The sequence below is a fragment of the Halichoerus grypus genome, chromosome 14 (assembly GCF_964656455.1).
Source record: "Halichoerus grypus chromosome 14, mHalGry1.hap1.1, whole genome shotgun sequence".
Lineage (NCBI taxonomy): Eukaryota > Metazoa > Chordata > Mammalia > Carnivora > Phocidae > Halichoerus > Halichoerus grypus.
The window spans coordinates 46,051,254-46,071,767 of record NC_135725.1 but is presented as its reverse complement, the minus strand read 5'-3'; the positions used below and the strand labels follow the sequence as shown (position 1 = coordinate 46,071,767).

The 20,514-nt window shown below is 37.6% G+C and overlaps 1 long non-coding RNA gene across 5 annotated transcripts in view; it reads right to left on the bottom strand.

Annotated features, from left to right (window-relative positions):
* The window catches only part of LOC118529696 (uncharacterized), a 406,664-nt gene that overhangs the window by 365,288 nt on the left and 20,862 nt on the right, over positions 1-20,514 (bottom strand). For all 5 annotated transcript variants that reach the window (XR_013443636.1, XR_013443637.1, XR_013443639.1 and 2 more), the window contains one exon: positions 18,301-18,413. This is a non-coding gene — a long non-coding RNA (uncharacterized LOC118529696). The remainder of the gene's footprint in view (positions 1-18,300; positions 18,414-20,514) is intronic.

Sequence of the window (20,514 nt, the reverse complement as noted above, 5' to 3'; positions counted from 1 at the left end):
CAAAATCCGAACATGATTTTTTTTTTTTAAGAAACTGACAAGCTGATCCTAAAATTTACATAGAAATGCAAAGGAGCTTGAACACACTAAAAATGGCTCAAGGGACTTTGGGGAGAATGATGGATATGTTTTAAAACTGGATTTTGGTCATGGCTGCACAACTTATAAATGGCTAAAAATCATTGACTTGCACTCTTAACACAGGTGAATTTTATATGTAAATTATACCTTAATAAAGGTGTAAATAAAATGTATGCATACTTGCAAGGAGGTGTAATTGCTTGTACATAATGCTTTTTACATTTAAAAACTGTTGACTCTAGATGATGAATGAATCTAGAAGAGTTCAGATGATCTACTTCCTCAATTTTTCTTTGTTTTTAAAAATGTTCTCAGTACAAGAATTCTTTGGATTTGTCATTTATTGCAATATAAACTAAATTATGGAGAAAGAAGATGAGATCACTGAATAATACCTTATACTACTGTATCATATTAAATATAATTTTAAACCATTACTCTGATGCCTGCCTAATCGATTTTTAATAATTTAAAAGTCTTCATAATGTACAGGCATTTACTTATATAATCTCGGTAGAGCATTCTTATAAGGAATTGAGAACCAGGCCCTTACTCAGAAACATAACCCTATATTATAATATTGATCCTATGAGAGAAGCAGGTTTTATTAAGATTTAGATCTGGGGCCTCTTCTCTGAGAAAATAACCTGCTGGGAAGTTTAGCCAACTGCTTTTAAAATGTGTTCACATGTATCAGCTCTTCTTTTCCCCCACAACAATCCTTTAAGAATTTTGTGTGTCTAAATCCATTATAGAAACATTCACTTTAAATATCCTTGATTGTTGATGAAATATCACATCAGTGTTTTGGTCTTCACAGTTTAGACTGGCGCCTGCTATGTTTACGTCTCCTTAGAGTCATAACATTCCAGACATAGAAGGATAAAGATGTTTGCGTGGTTGCTTGACAGAAAGTCTAGAGCCCAAAAATAGACACATTTTTATGCTATAGGCTATACATTGGTGAGTACATTTTATTGTCACTCATATTCACAACTATTTCATAATGAATTCCATTTTAAGAACAGGCATAAATCGGGGCACCTGGGTAGCTGAGTCAGTTAAGCAGCCAACTCTTGATTTTGGCTCAGGTCATGATCTTGGGGTCCTGGGATGGAGCCCCAAGTCAGGCAGGCTCCGCACTCAGCAGGGAGTCTACTTCGGGATTCTCTCTCTCCCTCTCCCTCTGCCCCTCCCCCCGCTCTCGGGCACACACGCACTCTCTCTCTCATTAAAATAAATAAATAAAAAAGAATAGACATAAATCTTTTTTTTCCAATGTTGCTTTACCTTTCTAATGAAACATTTGCAAACTACTGTTATAAATGTAATAACAGTGCAATGTTCATTAGCCAATGTGAACAGAATCTCATCATATGCACATTTAAATTAACTGAATTTAATGTTATAACCTCAGCAAGATAACACTTTTTTAAACTAAAATACTGCAAAATATTGCCTGTATACTTACTATTATATACTTTACATTAACAGAGACATTTCACATGTACACAGATGTGTATCTGTACAGAATTTATTCTATACATACTTAATGGGCAATTGAGAGATTTTTTTTTAACGGTACTCTGGCCCTAATACTAGTTCGGTTTTTTCTTGCCTTTCTTGCTGACTTTAGTACCTAATCCCCAAACAGAGCAGATACAAGACTGCACTACCTGGAAAACTTCTTCTGATACCCACCCTGCCCCTGGGGGCTCAGCGCCCACTTGATGCCCGCTAGGCCCCTACACATTTTTACACACGCTACTTGGCTAGGGATGCAGCTGTCTCTTTCCACATCTGCCTTCCCCACTAGATTGTGCTTCCCTTGCATGCAGAATCCATGTTTTATTTATCTTTGTATCCCCAGTGCCTGAGACATCCTTGGCACTCAAATAAATATAGCCTTTGAATAGCTGCTAGTCAGAATGCAGATTATTCAGGTCAACGTTTATTAAACATCTGCTGATCAATAAGTGCTCTGGTCAAGTAGGGAACACAAGAATGAGTGGATCCGATTCTGTGGACTGTAAGAACTTGAAGCATATCACAATTTAAAGAAGAATCTTCTTTTTTTTTTTTTTTTTTTAAGATCTTATTTATTTATTTGAAGAGAGAGACACAGCGAGAGAGGGAACACAAGCAGGGGGAGTGGGAGAGGGAGAAGCAGGCTTCCCGCCAAGCAGGGAGCCCGATGTGGGGCTCGATCCCAGGACCCTGGGACCATGATCTGAGCCGAAGGCAGACGCTTAATGACTGAGCCACCCAGGCGCCCTTAAAGAAGAATCTTTTGTGGTTAGAAGACTTTTATATTTTTTGATCTCACCTACTGCCCTTTAAGTGAAAGTGTATGTAACATATTTAGAAAGTGTTTAAAATATTTGTTTGTCATTCTTATTATCTATAATTATATCTCTATAGTTCTTAAATATTAATAATAGATAACTCTCCCTGGGGCCATTATAAGTGCTTTACATACAATACTGTATATCATTTACACTCAATACTTCATATACATTATGTATATACAAATAATTTATATACAATATTTTATCTACATTACAATATATCATTTATTCTCCACCCAATTACTCCCATTTTGCCCATTCTGTAGACGAAGAAACAGAAGCACAGAGAAGCTAAATAACTTGCACAAGTCATTTAACATAGAATATGGAAGAGCCAAAATTTTAACCTGCTCACTTTCTCCCCTGAGTTTTAGCATAACATTTTCAGCAAATCTACAATTTAAACCTCCTCCTCTGTACACACAAAAAATTTAGTGTTATCAAGTTAACTTACATCTAAATTCAGAAAAGTCCCTTTGTTCTGAATAATTTAAATAACAATGCCAGGGATTATAACACAATCTGATCCCACACAAGAACGGCTGTCACAAGGGAATCGCTGATAGCTGACAAATTTGAACCGCAGCTTCCCATTGAAAAACAGAAGTCTTTGGAAATCCCATTGAAAGCTGGGATCAAGCCTTGCAGGCAACCCAGGTTGGGAGCTCCTTCCATCCAAACATAAAATGACCAAATAATTAGTGCAGGCCCCATGAATTCACTATCTCTCTGTTCTAAGCAAATTAGGCTACTTGTTTACTGGCATGAAGTGAAAAAAGGAATTACTCAAAATAAATTAATGGGGATTAGGATGGTGTGCAAGGGCTGACATGGGACTAGCAAAATATGTGTTGTGCTTGCCTGCTCTGTAAGCTCCGAGCTTTTCTGCCACTATGGGTCATTCTACTCATTGGGGATGTATTTATTATTTTTGTAATTGAGACCTCAAAAACACATACATGTAAGGGCAGTTTTTAAAAAATCTGAAAAGAGAGTAAGTCAGAGAGAGGAGGAAGAGATTTATATCAGCAACCACTGAGAAAGATAGGTTAATGCGACCTACTGACCTACCGAGTTACATTTAGCACACTGAACTTCTTGGCAGCCAAGGCTAAAAAAAGAAAGAGTATAAATTATGTGATTCACATTATCTGATACAAGATAGCAGTTTGTTCTTTTGGGCACACAAAATTTTTCCTAACATTCAATTCTACAAGAAACTTCTCTCAGGGATATAAAAGCAATGGGCAGGATTAAAGGAACAGATGGGACAGCAGTTTCATAAAAGAGGCAGAAAGTTCTATTGTTTCTTATCTTCTGAATCATTCTCTGTTTTCTCACATCTCTGTTTACTTGCAGCTGTGTAGCATTAGCCCTTTCCCCCCAAATAATCCAATGTAACAATTGTGTAATGTCAAATAATTAGAAAAGCCATTTCTCCCCCACTAAATTATCTTAAAATCATATGAACAGAACCCAAGCCAGATCTGCGTTTCTGTTCCAACATTTAATACAAGTGGAAATTTCTGAACAAGAATTTAGGATGCCATGAACTCTTCAAGGGCAAGGACTCAGTGATTAGTGAAGTCCCAAATGAATAAACACGTATTAAACCACAATTCTCCAAAAGACATTGCACTAAGAGCTATGTACACTATTTTTTTTAGACTTTGGGGTTTTATGGAGGACTATAATCCTTCATGTCTGGGGGTACAGGTATAGAGCTCCTGATTTTGCAAATTTTATCAAAGAAAGATTTCAGAAAACCCTACATCTACTATTACTATAATTTTTAAAAAGATGGAGCATATTAACACAAGTATAGTATGAAGGGCATAACTTCAACATAAAGGACGGTCCTCTAGCTTGAATATATTAGCTTTGTAAAAACCTGGCTACGTAATTCCTATTTTTTCCTCTTTGCTGCAGACTGGTGATAGCAACTACGTATCTCTTCCTCAAACTTCCCTATCACTAATATTCTAATCCTATTCAGTGTCCTTTATTGATAAAGCTTTAGTGTGAGCTGGCAAAATATATCATATATATATATATATCATATATCATATATATATATATGTAGGACCCAGATCTAATTTCACAGAGGAGGCAAAAAAGGTGAATTCAGAGCTGAGAGGCAATGGGTTGATAGCTGACATAAAATCCTCCATATAAACCCTTTTCACAACCTGTCATCTCTCCCTGACCCTGCAAAGCTGTCTTGGCCTATGCACATTGAACAAACCAGGGACACCTCAAGAGCTTCGCCTTGCTCTTCTTTCACCTGGAATGCTCTTCCCCCAGATAGCCAGACAACTGCCCCTCACCTCATCCAGGTCTTTGCTCAAATGCCCCCCTCTCAGTGATGGCTTCCTTGGCGACTCCAACACCCCATGCCCCTTCTCTGCCTTATTTTACTCCATGACACTTATTGACATATACTGTAATGTACATTTTTTACTTATTTATCATGCTTATATTTAATGTCCTTGCCAGAAAATGACCTCTGCAAGAACAGAGATTTTGTCTGTTTTGCTCACTATTGTATCCTCAGCACTTAGCACACTGCCTGTCTTCAGAATGGGCACTTGCTAAATATGTTTAATAAATGGTCTTAAGTAAAACTTAAATGTTTATATATATTTAAGTCAAGGGTAATGAAAAAGTATATGGTTCCCAAAAAATTAAAACATACACCCATGAAAAAACTTGTACAAGAATGTTTGTTGCTTTATTCACAAGAGCCAAACACTGTAAACCATTCATCTGTCCATCAACAAGGGAACTGATGTATATTCTTACAATGGAATGTACTCATCAACAAAAACGAATTAACTACTCATACACCAACAACATGGATAATTCTCGAAAACATACTGAGCAAAAGAACCCAGTTACTTTTAAAATGTACATACTGTATGAGTACTTTTATATGAAGTTCTAAAATTGGTAAAACTAATCTATAGTAATAAAAATCAGAGTAGTATTTGTCTAGAAAGAGGGGAAAGGAATACAAGGGTACTTTCTGGGATGATAGAATGTTCTATATCTCAGTTGGGGTGGAGGTTACCAGGAATACACACTTATCAAAACTCAGTGAATGACAAACTTAAAATGAGTGCATTTCATCCTATGTAAATTTTACCTCAGTGAAAAACTCAGTCATAATCTGATTCAAAATAAGCACAAAAACAATCTGTAATCCCAATTTGATGATAATCTTTTAATTAAACAAGGACAATGCATAGATTCTTTTATCCTAAGTTTACCAAGAAAAAACAATTACAATTTGAATGGCATATCTTGGCCCTAAATGGCTTATCTGGAAATTAATAATTTTATTTCAGAAGGAAGGTAAGTATTTGGCGTATTGATGGTTTGAGATTTTTTCCTCACTACTGGAAGTTTTTGTATTATAAACAACTTTCTTTTCTTTGTATTATGAACAACTGGATAAATTTTAAGATAATACTATGTCTGCCAAATTAAAAATCATTTTTAAAATTCATTTGGGGAAATAAAAGGTCTATGAATCCAATGTAATTGAGAATCCAATGACAGTTGCAGCACTACAAATGTTCAGACTGATTTGATTTCAAATTTATTTGGGAAAATGCTTTAAAAACACATGCTTTTTTTTCAAGTTTCAAAATAGCTCATAAGTGGTTCTACTTAATGAATTAGTAGAGAGGAGAGATGGAAGACACAGTAAGAGTGGTAGATGAGTTTTAAAAGAGGCATAGAAAACAATGGACTTGACAGCCTATTAACTATAGGAAACAAACTGAGGGTTGCTGGAGGGGAGGTAGGTGGGGGGGGTGTGGGGAAACTGGGTGAGGGGCATTAAGGAAGGCACTTGATGTACTGAGCACTGGGTGTTATATGCAACTGATGAATCACTGAATTCTACCCCTGAAACTAATAATACACTATATATTAGCTAAATTGAATTTAAATAAAAAATTTTTTAAAAAGAAAACAATGGACTTGATTTTTACTCAGACTGCTTGAGATATGACAAGGAGAACTTGAATGGTCTTCTCTCTGGGCAGCCAGACTAAAATACATAAATGTACTTGATATAGCTGGTGACCGGAATTCATATAATCAGGCATATGCCAGCCATTTAATGTCCTTTGCTTTGTTCTTCGGCTCATGGGCCAATGCCAAGGTCCTCAGAGTCCCTATAATGTCCAGTTAGGGAAGGGTAGGAGTCTGAAGTCCACTGGGTCTAGATGATTCACCGCATTGCCGAACTGCTCAGGTGAACCTTACAGGGCCTTACTGGGTCCTAGAACAAACAGAAGGCTCTTTGGAGAGTCCATCTGTTTCATTCCACCTGAGAGATCCTAATGTAGTTGGGGGGGGGGGTGAAGTTTCAATTGGATGATTCAGGGCCCAGCTCTTACTGTGTAATTTAGTGTAAATTATTTAACTTTTCTAAGAGTTGGCATCCTGGTTTGTAAAATGCAGCTACTAATAAATACTTACCTCACAGCGTTGTGGTGAGAATCTAATGAACTATTGCATATCAAAATCCAGCACAATGCCTCATGACAAGTAAATACATAGAAAGTGTTATTGTAAATATATGTTAATTAATTTTAAAGATCTTGGATTCCTGAGGGATTCCCCAAAATAACTTACTTTTTCTGGGGCAAGAATGTCCTGGCATACTTGAAGCAAACACAGTATCTAGCAGATTTCTTTTAGCCATAAAACCCAATATTTAAGATAGAGCATGTTTGTAGGCTGTGCTCACAGCAGTCTCAAGGCCTCCATGGCAGTCCTGGGAGGTGCCTTGGCACTCTGTTGGAAAACTACTAAAAGACTTCTATCTCCATCACAGACCTGCTACCTCATCACTCATTGGCTCCTCCTGCTGGGTGGTCAAGGAAGCCAATTAGGTCAATAATATCCTAGATTGTGGTAACAAAGCAAATTTAAAAAAAAAAATTGACCCTGGAAAATCCAGATACAATAAAACTCCAAACTTTAAGTAGTAAAAAGAAAAAGGAAAAGATTATATTAGAAGAATTAAAGAAAAAAAGTTATAATTTTATAAGAGAGAAGAAAGAAAGAAAAAGAAAGAAAGGAAGAAAGGAAGAAAGGAAGGAAGAAAAGGAAGGAAGGAAGAAAGAAAGGCAGTCCCTGAGCTTTCTAACAGCCAAGGCAAAGTGGGAAAAACTGAAGATTTCTTAAGTTCCATTCTCCGCTTAAAATACATTGACCAAATTGTAGAAGAGACAAGCATTTTCCTGCTCTCATTCTCTGAGATTCATTTCTCAGGTAAATGTCAAAATAAGAAATATTAAGCAACATGATATATGCATCCTCAATATCAAGTTTGAAGTGATTTTTTTTCAATGAAATGATATTCTATATTGCACATATGGCTCATTTTTGTCCCTACTCAGTCCTCATTAAAAACAAATGACATCATCATAAGTGATAATTCTATACATCTAGTGTTGCAGAGAGGTGGTTCAAGTCTACATGGAGATAGTCAAAAAAAGAGCTGAAGTTCAAGGTCCTGTAGATGAAGCTGTTCAAGATGAAGGTAATTAAGATAGAGGATAATAAAGAATTGTAAAGGCAAGAAATCAGAAGGGCCATTAATTTAGATGAAATTGAAATACCTTACCAGTTTGTGATCCAGATGATAAAATCTAGTTCTCAGAAATGAAAAGACTTTCTAAGAACCGTGCAGATGGCAGAATCAAGAATGGGGATGGCGGGGGGGGGGGGGGGGGGGGTTGGGGGGAGGTGCTAAGAAAGTGAACTGAAGAAATATATGGAGTGCTTGCAAAGGCCAGGCCCTCTACTAGATGCTCTTCACAGTGAATCATGGACTCCTCACAAACACTCAGCATGGTCTTACAGTCTCTGAGAAGTGGAGGCAGGTGTCAAGCACATTTGTGCTCCAAACTGTGCTTTCGGCATCCCTCCATGTGAGCCATGGAAATGACGCTATGGGTCACTGAGGAGAAGGGGGGAGGGGAGAGGGGAGTGAGACAGAGACCCACAGAGAAAGAGAGAGAGAGAGAGAGCATGCGCTAAAGAGTGGCACAGAGGACCAAAAACTATGCAAACCCTCACATCCTGTGAGTTTCAGGTACATCAAGACAGTGTGGTCTCTACAATGAGAGCTTTACTGGGAAAGTGGGATATCGGTCCTTCTTGTGTAGAGACCCAAAAAAGTGAGAAAAGAGTTGAAGATAAAAAGGAAGGGTAAGAAAAAGAGCATGGGGAGAGGACGGCAGGCAGTGTGGGAATTAGCTGGTAGAGAAAAGGGCTGCTGAAGGTCCATCAGTGATCCGGAAGAAAAATTGTTGACTCCGTTAAAATGACTCCACGCAGACAGCAAACAGAATGTTGGCAGAGAGTCAGGGCATTTCTGGTCCTGAGCAGCAGACCCTCCCCTTTTTAGTCCTCCCCTCAGCCCCCTCCTACCTTCAGCAAAGCAGCTGGTGCTGGTTACCTACCAACATCCTCTCCCCTCCACATACTCACCCCCTCAGGCAATGTGTTCTTTTATGACACCTGATCACTTTTAAAATTCCTTGCTATCTGTCCAATCTTACACACTTCCACTAGATCTTACCAGTTTTTAAAACTTGGGGGGGGCAGGGATTAAAGGCAGGGATAAGGGGCGCCTGGGTGGCTCAGTTGGTTAAGCGACTGCCTTCGGCTCAGGTCATGATCCTGGAGTCCCGGGATCGAGTCCCACGTCGGGCTCCCTGCTCAGCGGGAGGTCTGCTTCTCCCTCTGACCCTCTTCCCTCTCTTGCTCTGTCTCTCATTCTCTCTCTCTCAAATAATAAATAAATAAAATCTTTTAAAAAAAAAATAAATAAATAAATAAAGGCAGGGATAAGACATGATTTGCCCAATTTCCATGTGAATCTAGATATGAGCCCCTCTCATTCATGAATTTACACTCACAATTCTCGGAAAACAACTTCATTTCCTGTTTTTTTTTAATATTCATATTCTGCTTTATGGAGGTTAAATAAAGCCATCTACCAAACAAAGTGCCTGTACTTCTGCTTGTAATTGAATCATAAGACCATTTGTACATAAAAAAATAATAATACCAACCATCATAAAAAGCAGGCTGGGGTCGTTAAAAATTAATCCCTTGCTGCTATCATGAAGGACAGTGAGGACGGTTGGACAGCAAAAGGACATGCACATGTGGAAACTGTGCAGATGAGACTTGGTTTGCAGAGAAAAGGGCGTCGGCTGACAGAAATAGTCTAGACATGTCTTATAGATGGGTGATTCCAGAGTTCATAGAATCCTCTAAGGAAGGATGTTTAACCCGCAACAGGAAATTTTAAGTAGATGACTTCTCTTCACACAGCTAATAAGCAGAAGGGGTATCTCCAGGGGACAGGAATGAGGAACTAGAAAATATCACCCTATTCCCTTGATAGTAAGACAACAATTTAATAAGAGCTTTTGGCTTGTTTGTTGGATATGGGGGAGGGAGGAGGAAGAAAGCAGAGGGAAGGAAAACAAAGAGATACTACTTAAACATGCCTGTTGAATATAAGCCATATTCCATTTCAGAAATGTCAAAATATATGAAAATGTGCATCTTAAAATCAAGAAAATATGTTAATAAAGCTAATAATATCTTTTGTAAAAAGTACTTTTTGTAAACGGTAAGTATTTGCTCTTTCTTCACGGTCATTTGAATGTCCCTGTTAATCTTGTAAAGTCCCTATTAAAGTACATACTTTGAAATATAGGTTAAAATTTAGAGACTTGGTGGAAACATAATTTCATTTATTACATAATCAATCTCTTACATTTGATAATCGAGTCTTAATTATAATACGAAATGGCAAAAGGTTATTTTATTTTATTCTTTTAAGATTTATTTATTTATTTTGGGGGGCAGAGGGAGAGAGAGAATCTCAGTCAGACTCCCCACTGAGTGCAGAGCCCAATGCAGGGCTCCATCTCACAACTTTGAGATCGTGACCCTGAGATCATGACCCGAGCCAAAATCAAGAGTTGGACGCTTAACCAACTGAGCCACCCGGGCGCCCCAAAAGGGTTCTTTCAAACAGGCAAACAATGTAATTACAGTTTCCTGATGTATTCTATATATGCCAAATTTCATATGTATAATACTTCATATGGCCATTATAAAAATTAATATATATAAAGTGTGTGTATATATTTATAAAGTGAACATATTATACATGTATAAATTCACTCATTGGGAACAGGTTTACTCAAAGATCTTTACCTAATGATCAGTTGAACCCACTTTTGATTGGCTATTTATCTGTTCTTTTTTTTTTTTTTTTTTTTTGGGACGGGGGAAGCAGGCTTCCCGCTGAGCGGGGAGCCCGATGTGGGACTCGATCCCAGGACCCTGGGATCATGACCTGAGCCAAAGGCAGACACCCAAAGACCGAGCCACCCAGGCGCCCATTATACTCTCTTTTGGCTCTTTTGGGCAATTAACCTCTTAGTGCAGTTTGAAATGGCCAAGATAAAACCAATTCTGGTTGGGTTCTCGGCATAATTCACTACAGTTGCTTCTTCTATTTCTATTGATGCATTTGTGGAGTGATACAAACCAACAGACTGAACCGAAGATCTAAGAGTGAAGCTACCCTAATCTGGGTGCACTCTAACATAGTAAGCCCGAGAAAGCGCAGTCTTTCCTGGAGAATGTAAATTGGGCATCTACACCATAACGGAGCTGCTGCTTCTCCAAACCCTGTACACCAGCTGTGAAATTGTTATGTTACTACTCATCACAAAGAAATACATTCATTCCACAAATATTTATTGAGTGCCTACTATTGGTTTGCATTATGCTTGATGCCAGTGGTACACAATAGTGTGGCAGAGATAGGTAGATGCCACCAAAATTTCATGCTCCTTCTTCTAGTGTTGAGGTGCTCCTACAAAGAAGTTATATGTCCCCAAACCCCCTTGCACCTTAGGTGCGGCCATGGGAGCAGTTCTTATCATCAGAGTACATTTGCAAGTGATACATGTCACTTCTAGGTCAAGGTGATTTTTTTTTTTAAAAGATTTTATTTATTTATTTGAGGGAGAGATCACAAGCAGGTAAAGGGTTAGAGGGAGAGGGAGAGGCAGATTCCCCATTGAGCAGGGAACCCAATGTGGGGTTCGATTCCAGGACCCTGGGATCATGACTTGAACCAAAGGCAGATGCTTAACCAACTGAGCCACCTGGGCACCCCTGGGTCAAGGTGATTTTAAATGGGTGCTTTCTCTATCCTCTATTCTCCCTCATGGAAGCAGAGGACTCTGAGGTCCTAGAGGACAGTAGAGCTATAAGATGGAAAAAGCCTGGGTCCCTAATAACCACGTGAGGGAAGCCACTCACCAACCAGCTGGGAATAAGGAGAATTTAACTATGCAAAAAGAGAAAGACCGGCAGAGAGAAAAGCATGTATAAGGTTTCCCTCGTAGGAAAGTACATATGTGAGGGACTAAAACAGACCAGAATGTCCCTGCTAATACCAGCAACTTGTTGCCAAATACCATGTAAGTCATTGGTGGGGGGGGCGGTGTGTGTGGAACCTTCGGGGCCATCAAAAAACAAAAAATTCTGATTAAGGTTAAAAAAACAGAGCGAAAAATGAATGGATAATAACATCTGTCCCAACACGGAAGTCTTTGGTACTAGTTCTGCTCTATTACCCATTACGCTGGCTGCCATTGTTGTGTACAGATCCTTATGTTTTATAATTCAGTATGATATTATGAACTTGAGACGTTGAATGTTCAGAAGGGGGATACCAAAGAACCTATTTGTTCAGAAAATGTTCAAAATCTGATAAATACATATTAGAAGAAAATCTAAATATATTATATTTCCTTTAATTTGGAAGATAAAAATTAGTCTTTGCATGGGCTCCAAGGAGTCTATAAATCTCCTGAAACTGCAGGCAAAAGTCTATGGGTTTTGTGCAGAGATGCCTTTTTCTAGGGATTGGTTCCACACACATATCTGATTTTACAAGATTAGAACTAAATGGATTAGTGTCTGAAATATTTAGAAGTAAGGCAGAGAATCAAACAGTCCAAACGATGCCAAGAAAAAATTAATGAAGTGCTGAATTTTAAGTGACTAGTAATTAGGCGAGAACAGGGTTTAGAATGGAAATTGGCCCAGGGCCCATCCAATGAACTAAGCAACCTTCCAGTTATTATTTCATTGGTATAACCAATATATCCTCAGAGGCCATATTTTATTTTCTGCAACAAATTGGAAAAGGAAAAAATCAGAGTTAGAAATATTAAGTGCCTTTTTCAGAACTTGCAGGAGAATCCCAGGCCCCCTCTAGTTACTGCTTTTTGCTCTTAACTGGCTGATTATTCCCATAAAATTGAAATGAGTGCCAAGACAGCTCTTACCCTCAAAATTTAGATGTCATCTCTGTGTTAGAGCCCAATGTTTGCAGTGATTAACTTAATAGGGAAGTTCTCTCACATTAGCCAAAATCTATATTCTGCTCTACCTTGAAAAAGAATGAACATTTTTCAATGTTCATTCAAATTGCAGACCAATCAGTGTGAAAGATGATCTTTTAGAATTCTCTGAGTTTTCTTTTCACCACATTTCAGGACTACATTGTCCAACTGCATATCTGACATAATGAGGAAACAGTTTTCAGACATGATTTTTCCAGTGTTCATCACAGTTATGCTTCATCTCTGTTTTGGAAACTTAGATATCATTTGCAAGATCTTTCTAAATAGAGGATTCATTTTTTTATTCCACATACAGGACCTGCTGCTAAACTTACAAAGAGATGCCTAATGTCTAAATGGTGATAGTACTTTAGTAAGTACTTTAGTAAGAGGGCCATAAAAACGGTCAAATTCTGGCATGGGTGTGTTCTGGAAACCCACTGCCCCTCATGTGGGAAGACCACTCCCCACAACCCACCCCAGAACTATAACTGACTTCCACTATCCACTTTGGAATACAGCACAAGTTGTTGACCCTGATACCCATTCTTCCTATCTTTCCTAAGAATGGCACCTTGATTTTTAGTTAGGCATATTATTACTCAAAACTTTTTAAATTACCTTTTACTATGTAGAATGTGACCATATGATAAGTCTGAACAAGATATTGATGGGTATGATGGAATGGCTTATAACATAGCAACATTCCCACTAAGAACGAATTAGCACAAAATAAGCAAACAACAAATATGTTTAAAGTCACTAAAGGACTGCTAAAGCAACCAGAATTAGAGGGACCAAAATTTTGGAGAGCAAGCACCAATGGAGAGGTGAACTGAGCATCTGGAACTGCTTTTTCTCTGAGGGTATATGTCCATTTGGAGCTGGGGCAAGAGGCTGAGAACCTAGGCTTTGCACACACAGAGGGCTGCTGAGGGCCGATAGAGAAACAAGTAAAGATTTTGGTGGTTTCATGGGGCCAGCGAGTCAAAATTAGAGACATCATAAGACAAGACAGAGTGTGTGTTGGGAGGGGAGTGGGCACAGAGAAGTAAGCCTGACGTGCGGCTGGTTGATTCCTTTAACTAATTATCAGATTCTGAAACTACACAGTGCAAGAGGCTAAGAAGCTAAGCAGAAAGAAAGCCTCTGGAAAACAGAACAGAGTTTTAGCTAAAGGTCAAGGATTAGAGTTCAGGACCTTCTGGAAAGAAAGGCCCAGAGAACAGGTCAGGCCCTGAAGGGCTAATTATAGCTTAAGAGCAGAGGAGACTATAGGTAGGTAGGGACTTACTAAAACTACAGAGCTCAGTGCCTAAATGAAGTGAGATAATCAGACCCAATTCTTTCTCCCTAGAAAGGAAAATGGTGAATACTTTCTGGAAGGAGCTAAAATCATCTGGGGGCTATATAGTAATAAACAATGTTTGGCATTCAATAAAAATGATTACACATGCCAAGAGACAGTACAATATGACTTAAAATTAAGGGGAAAAATGAGGTAACAGATGTAGGACCACAGGTGGCTCTTATACTGGAGTTACCAAAGATTTTAAAATAGCAGTGACTAATACGTTAGACAAAACAGATGAAAAACATGGAGAATTTCATCACAGAATGATAATAAAAAGAATCATTGTTAGGAATGTTCCCTATAAGCATGTTTTACTTTTGAGTTTAAAAGAAGAAAAATGGGGGCGCCTGAGTGGCTCAGGAAATTCTAGGACTGAAAAGCCCAATACTTGAAACTCGGGTTTACCAGCCAATTAGAGATAGCAATAAAGAGGATTACTGAGGTGGAAGAGAGCTTGCTAGGAAATATCTAGAGGGAAGCACTAAGAAAAAAAAAGGATTAAAAATTTACAAGAGTATAATACACGCATAATAAAAAACCAAATGTAAATATAATTGGATTTCCAGAAGGAGAGAAGAAAAAATATGAGAAAGAAAAAAAAAAAAAGGAGAGATCATGGGCAACTGATTTTTTTACAAATCAGCTAAGAAAAAAAAAAAAAGCCTATTACCTTCAAAAACAAAATCAGAACTTAAGTCAGAAGATAACAAGATGACATCTTGAAAGTGATGAAAGGAAATAACTTTAATGAAGGGCACAACACAGGGAATATAGCAATGGTACTGTAATAGCATTGTATGATGACAGATGGGAGCTGCCCTTACAAGCACAGCATAACGTATAGACTTGTACACCTGACACTAATGTAACATTGTGTGTCAATGATATTTTAATAAAAACAAGAGAAAAAAAGGAAATAAGTTTAAAACTAAAATTCTATATTTAGTAAAATTATCCTTCAAAAATTAAGGCAAAATAAGGAAGTTTTCAAACAAACGAAATGTAATTTTTACCAGAAAACGTGTACTAATGGAAGTTTTCCAGACCAAAAAAAAAAAAAAATTATCCCAGAATGAAACACAAAAATGCAAGAAGTAAGGAAGAACAATGGAAAGGATAAATAAAACTACTGAGAATACAAAACAATGTCTTTCAGGGTTTTAAAATAAGGTTAATAGAGGGATAATTGAGTTAAGATGATCTAAAGGTTTTAATATTAGGAAAGTGGTAGAAGATAATCCATATTAGACTATAATAAATCAGGACTGCATTATGAAATCTCATAACTTCTAAAGAAATAGTGAAAGGATAGAAAAATAACAGGTGATAAAGGGGAAAATGGAATGATAAAAATTGATTATTCCAAAAGAAGTCCAGAAAAAAAGAGAAAAAGATAAATAGACCAGTCAAATAGAAGTCTGACATATGTTAAAACCAAATATATTAGTAATCATAGCATATGCAAATGAACCCATTGCAAATTTAAGTTTGTGATGTAGATGAACCAAATGCTCCAAATATTTGGAAAGATATGCAGCAAACTGCTAACTCTGGCACCTCTGCGGAGTGAAAACTGGGGAAAAATAAGGAGACTGATTTTATTTTCCAAAATGTTGATTGTTAGGAATGTTCCCTATAAGCATGTTTTACTTTTGAGTTTAAAAGAAGAAAAATGGGGGCGCCTGGGTGGCTCAGTCGGTTAAGCGTCTGCCTCCAGCTCAGGTCATGATCCCAGGGTTCTGGGATCGAGCCCCGCATCGGGCTCTCTACTCAGTGGGGAGCCTGCTTCTCCCTCTCCCTCTGTATACTGCTCTGCCTACTTGTGCTCTCTCTGTCAAATAAATAAATAAAATCTTTAAAAAAAAAAAAAAAAAGAAAGAAAGAAGAAAAATGTGGGCGCCTGGGTGGCTCAGCTAGTTAAGCGACTGCTTTTGGCTCAGGTCATGATCCCGGAGTCGTGGGATCGAGTCCCACATCGGGCTCCCGGCTCACTGGGGAGCCTGCTTCTCCCTCTGACCCTCTCCCCTCTCATGCTGTTTCTCTCTCTCTCTCTCTCAAATAAATAAATAAAATCTTTTTTAAAAATTAAAAAATAAATAAAAGAAGAAAAATGTGATATTTTATATACCTATTTAGCCAAATATTCTATAAGTTTTATCCATTTCTTCCTGTGGACCTCACACATTTCTTGCTAAGGTTATCCTTAACATTGCCTATTATATGGTTTAAAAAATTATTGTGGTGAGATCTCAATGTCCATTTTGTTTTCTAACAAGTTACTGGTTATATAAAATAGAGCTATGAATTTTATCATGGTTTTTCTTAGAACCAGCTACCTTACAGGATTCATTAACTGAATTAACACTCCTCTTTCAAATATTAGGATATTCTATCGTCTTGGGATACACAAGTACTCCCTCTTTCTACTTTATTATGAATGTGTATAATTCTAACAAACTTTGAAACCCATTGCCACCTGCGACCATTAAAGCTGATCAGCTCTTCATGTTCTCAATATAGTTCCTAGTTTTTCTTCCCTATTTATACAATTTTTTTAAAAAAACATCTAGTCTTTATAGACAGACACTTTATTAATAGATTAGATAAAATGCCTACAAATATGAACTTCATCTGCTCCACCAGATGCTCACCCTCACACACTGAGTTCCCTCTACTCTGGATATCCATGCTCCCTTGATTTGTACCTGGTCTCCTGGGACTGTGCCTTGCCTAGCTACAAGGGCTCTTGGAGGAGGTGGGACAATCCTGGTTCCAAGCCAATGTCCCCTCATCCTCAGAACCTCCTATCTGCAATTCAGGCCTTCCTTACGGTGCCCTACTCACTCAGGGCTAAATTTCTCTTTGTTGTTTCTTAGGATCCCAGCCACAGTCTGGTTTTTTATGGCCCAGGGGCATAAAATCAGAATTTCCCAGAGTGTGAAATATTCTGGAGGCTGTTGATTAGCATGCCGAGGAAATAATTTTTTTGCCAGGTACATGTTTTCAAAATCCTTAAAATTTTAAAGTTTTTATTTCTTTGTATTCTGTTGTATCTCAGAGCATTTAACTTGTTCCTGTGTAATAGAAAAATCCAACAGGGTTTGGTGTCATTTTAAAATTCATTGTTGATGGATTTCTTTTTTTTTAACATAAGCATAAAGAAGGAAACCAAAAACTAGCCAATCACTCTATCCCCCAGATAACTCCTGTGGACATTAAAAAAAAAGCAAAAAACAAAAAAAAAAACTGTATATAATTGGAAAGTAAGTAACAGAAGAATGAAACAAAAGGTGAAGAGTATACTCATTAGCTAATTTATTTGCAGATATGTAACTAGTGGTCCTGAGGGAACCAGAAGTAAAACTCAGATGTTGCAGTCTTTGGAGGTCCAGCCCCTCTTCAATAAGCCCTCTTTGTGGTCTGGATAGTGTTAAAAAAAAAAAAAAAAAAAGACAAAAGGCCCCAAATGGAGTCACTTGGGCTAAGCCCCTATCACCAAGCCAAGACTTACTACCTAACTTAATTATATTCAACCTCTCCCAGGAGTGGAAATTTATACCAGTCAATCTGGAATTATCTGATCAGCACTAGTAGGGTAATCTGCCTGATAGACCCCTGCCATCCCCCAAAAGAAGATGACCTTGCCTGAAACCATCTGTGTTTTGTTTTTATAATTCCTTTCTGCCCTCTTGTGTCTGTAAGTCTTTCATTTTGTGCAGCTCTTCGCAGCTCCTTTCTATTTGCTAGATGGGATGCTACCCAATTCATGAATTGCTGAATAAAGCCAGTAAGACTTATAAAATTTACTCAGTTGAATTTTGTTTTTTAACAGTAGAAAAACCTTCTTAAATAATCTTGGAATGTTCACTTTCCATATTGTATCAGAAAACTCTTGTTTTAGAGCTGTTAGTCATTATTCTAAAGACAAGGAGTTCTGTGGTCAAATACTCTTTATGTAAATGTCATCCATTTCTTTCATGTGCGTTCCAGTTTCATTACTCACATGCCTTTTAAAACAGATTGCATGTGTGTCCTTCAGACTTACCAGAGATGAGAGAGAATACTGCAGTAGTTTCACAAACATCTGTCTAATCTGGTAATGCTGACACTATCGTGGTGGTTTTATTTCAGGCACCTTCCAGCACCATCTATATTTAACTGTAAAAAAAAAAAAAAAAAAATAGAAACTATTTCTTTTAGGAGTCTGAAACAAGATCTAGAAAGAACCCAAAAAGATTACTCAGTATAATTCCCCATCTATAGGGAGTCCTTAGGTAGCAGAACCCAAATTTATCTACCTGCATTTCCCCCATAGTTCCTTCTATTTAGAATTTGCTCTATAAATGTTCTCTGAATTGACTGGGAGTCCTATCCATTCAGAATGGATGACTACGCGTTAATGATTTTTCAGGTGGTCATGCTGTTCATCACAAAAAAAAGGTCCTGAGGCCCTGACTCTGAACAAATGAGGAATCAGAGTCACGATGTTGGAACGGGTATAAAGTAGCCCTTATGCAAGGGAACTCCAAGTACTTTACAGTGTCACAGGGCAATCATTTTTGTTTAAAGCAGAGGCCTCTGGGAAACAATCTGAGGGTTTCGGAGGGGAGGGGGGTGGGGCAGCCAGGGGACGGGCATTAAGAAGGGCACGTGTTGTGATGAGCACTGGGTGTTATATGCAACTACTGAATCACCGAACACGACATCAAAAACTAATGATGTACTATACGGTGGCTAACTGAACATAATAAAAAAATAAAATAAAATAAAAAATAAAGCAGAGGCCTTTCAGTAGCCATAGAATCAGAGGAGGTGGGGGCCCTGTCTGCAGTTTGAAATGGCAGATTTCCGCCAATTACAATCAGCTTTTAAAATACTTTCATATCCAGTTTTATTCAAATATGCCACCTTTGTAGTTATAGTAACCCTGTTATATTTAGATTTGGTTGCAGCTACCAGTCTACTTGAGCCATTCATTTTATGCTCCCTCCTAAATGCACCAGGTTTCTCTCCCCTTTGTTCTTTCTAATAGAATCCACTGTTGCGCTCTTTTCTTCTAACATGTTCGTTCACCCTAAAGGATGTGAGAAAAGCAAAATAAAATATCATATTGAATAACAAAATTAAGAAACAGCTTCCTAGACTAACAGGAAAGGCAAGATGATGTCGCTGTGTTCAGATATATGGCAGGAGCTAAGTTCTTACATATATTTCAAACCTATAACATTCCTTTTGTCCCTTGTTACCATAAAGATATGCCACTTAACTGACTTAAATTCCTGAGATTATAAATGGTCCCATTTGGGTTATAAAATTCAAGGGTCAGACCAGTAAGATTGTTTCCAAAAGAGGAGAGAATCCAAATGCTAGAGAGACTTTAAGTCCATTTTCTGTTTGTTTGTTTTTTAATTTATAAAGGAAAAATTTCAAATGAGATAGAAGACATCATGTAAAATTAGCATTTTCCCCTGTATTTCTGTTTTAGGATCTGTTTTGACATCTGATTTTATGTTTACAGAAACGGATTTTCGAATCCATTCTATTTAGAAACAGGCATCAAAATTCAGAGCAGAAGAAACCTCAGTTTATCTCATCCAGAGCCTTTATTTTGCAGGTGAGAAAACTGAAGCTGCAAAGAAATGAGGGACCTAATCAGGGTCATACATCTAGATAATGGCTCAAGTCAAGCCCCCTACTCCTGATTTGTGTGTTCTTCCCGTGACATGCCCAATCTTCACACCATGCTGATTCTACCACATTCCTTAAAACTTTAAATTTCAGAATTTTATATCTTGCTATGATTTTTCCAGATAACTAAATTTTAAAATAAAATTAAATAATACTCTTTAGCTTAAATTATCCTAATACCGATAAACAGCACACCCTTTCTAATTTCATCTAGTTTAGCAATCAAAGATAGAATGAAATGAGGCAAAGAAAAAGTTTTGATTTAGTTTTTAGGAGGAAAAAATGGCATGCATGCATTCATTCATTCATTATACAAGCATCAATTCATTGTGACATTTTAGATAAGACAATTTACTGGAAAGCTAATACATCTTAAGCCTCAGGGACCCACATTTGCCTAGGCCTCATCTAAGATCCTATGACTTAAAAAAAAAAAAAAAATCCTATGACTAAGTTTATATTCTTTTTCTTAGGTCCATGAAAGTGTTTGAACTTCAGGCTACACAATACCTGGATCTAACAGTGGAAAAAAAATTCTCAAGTTCATAATTTGGATGCATTTGAAGGCAAT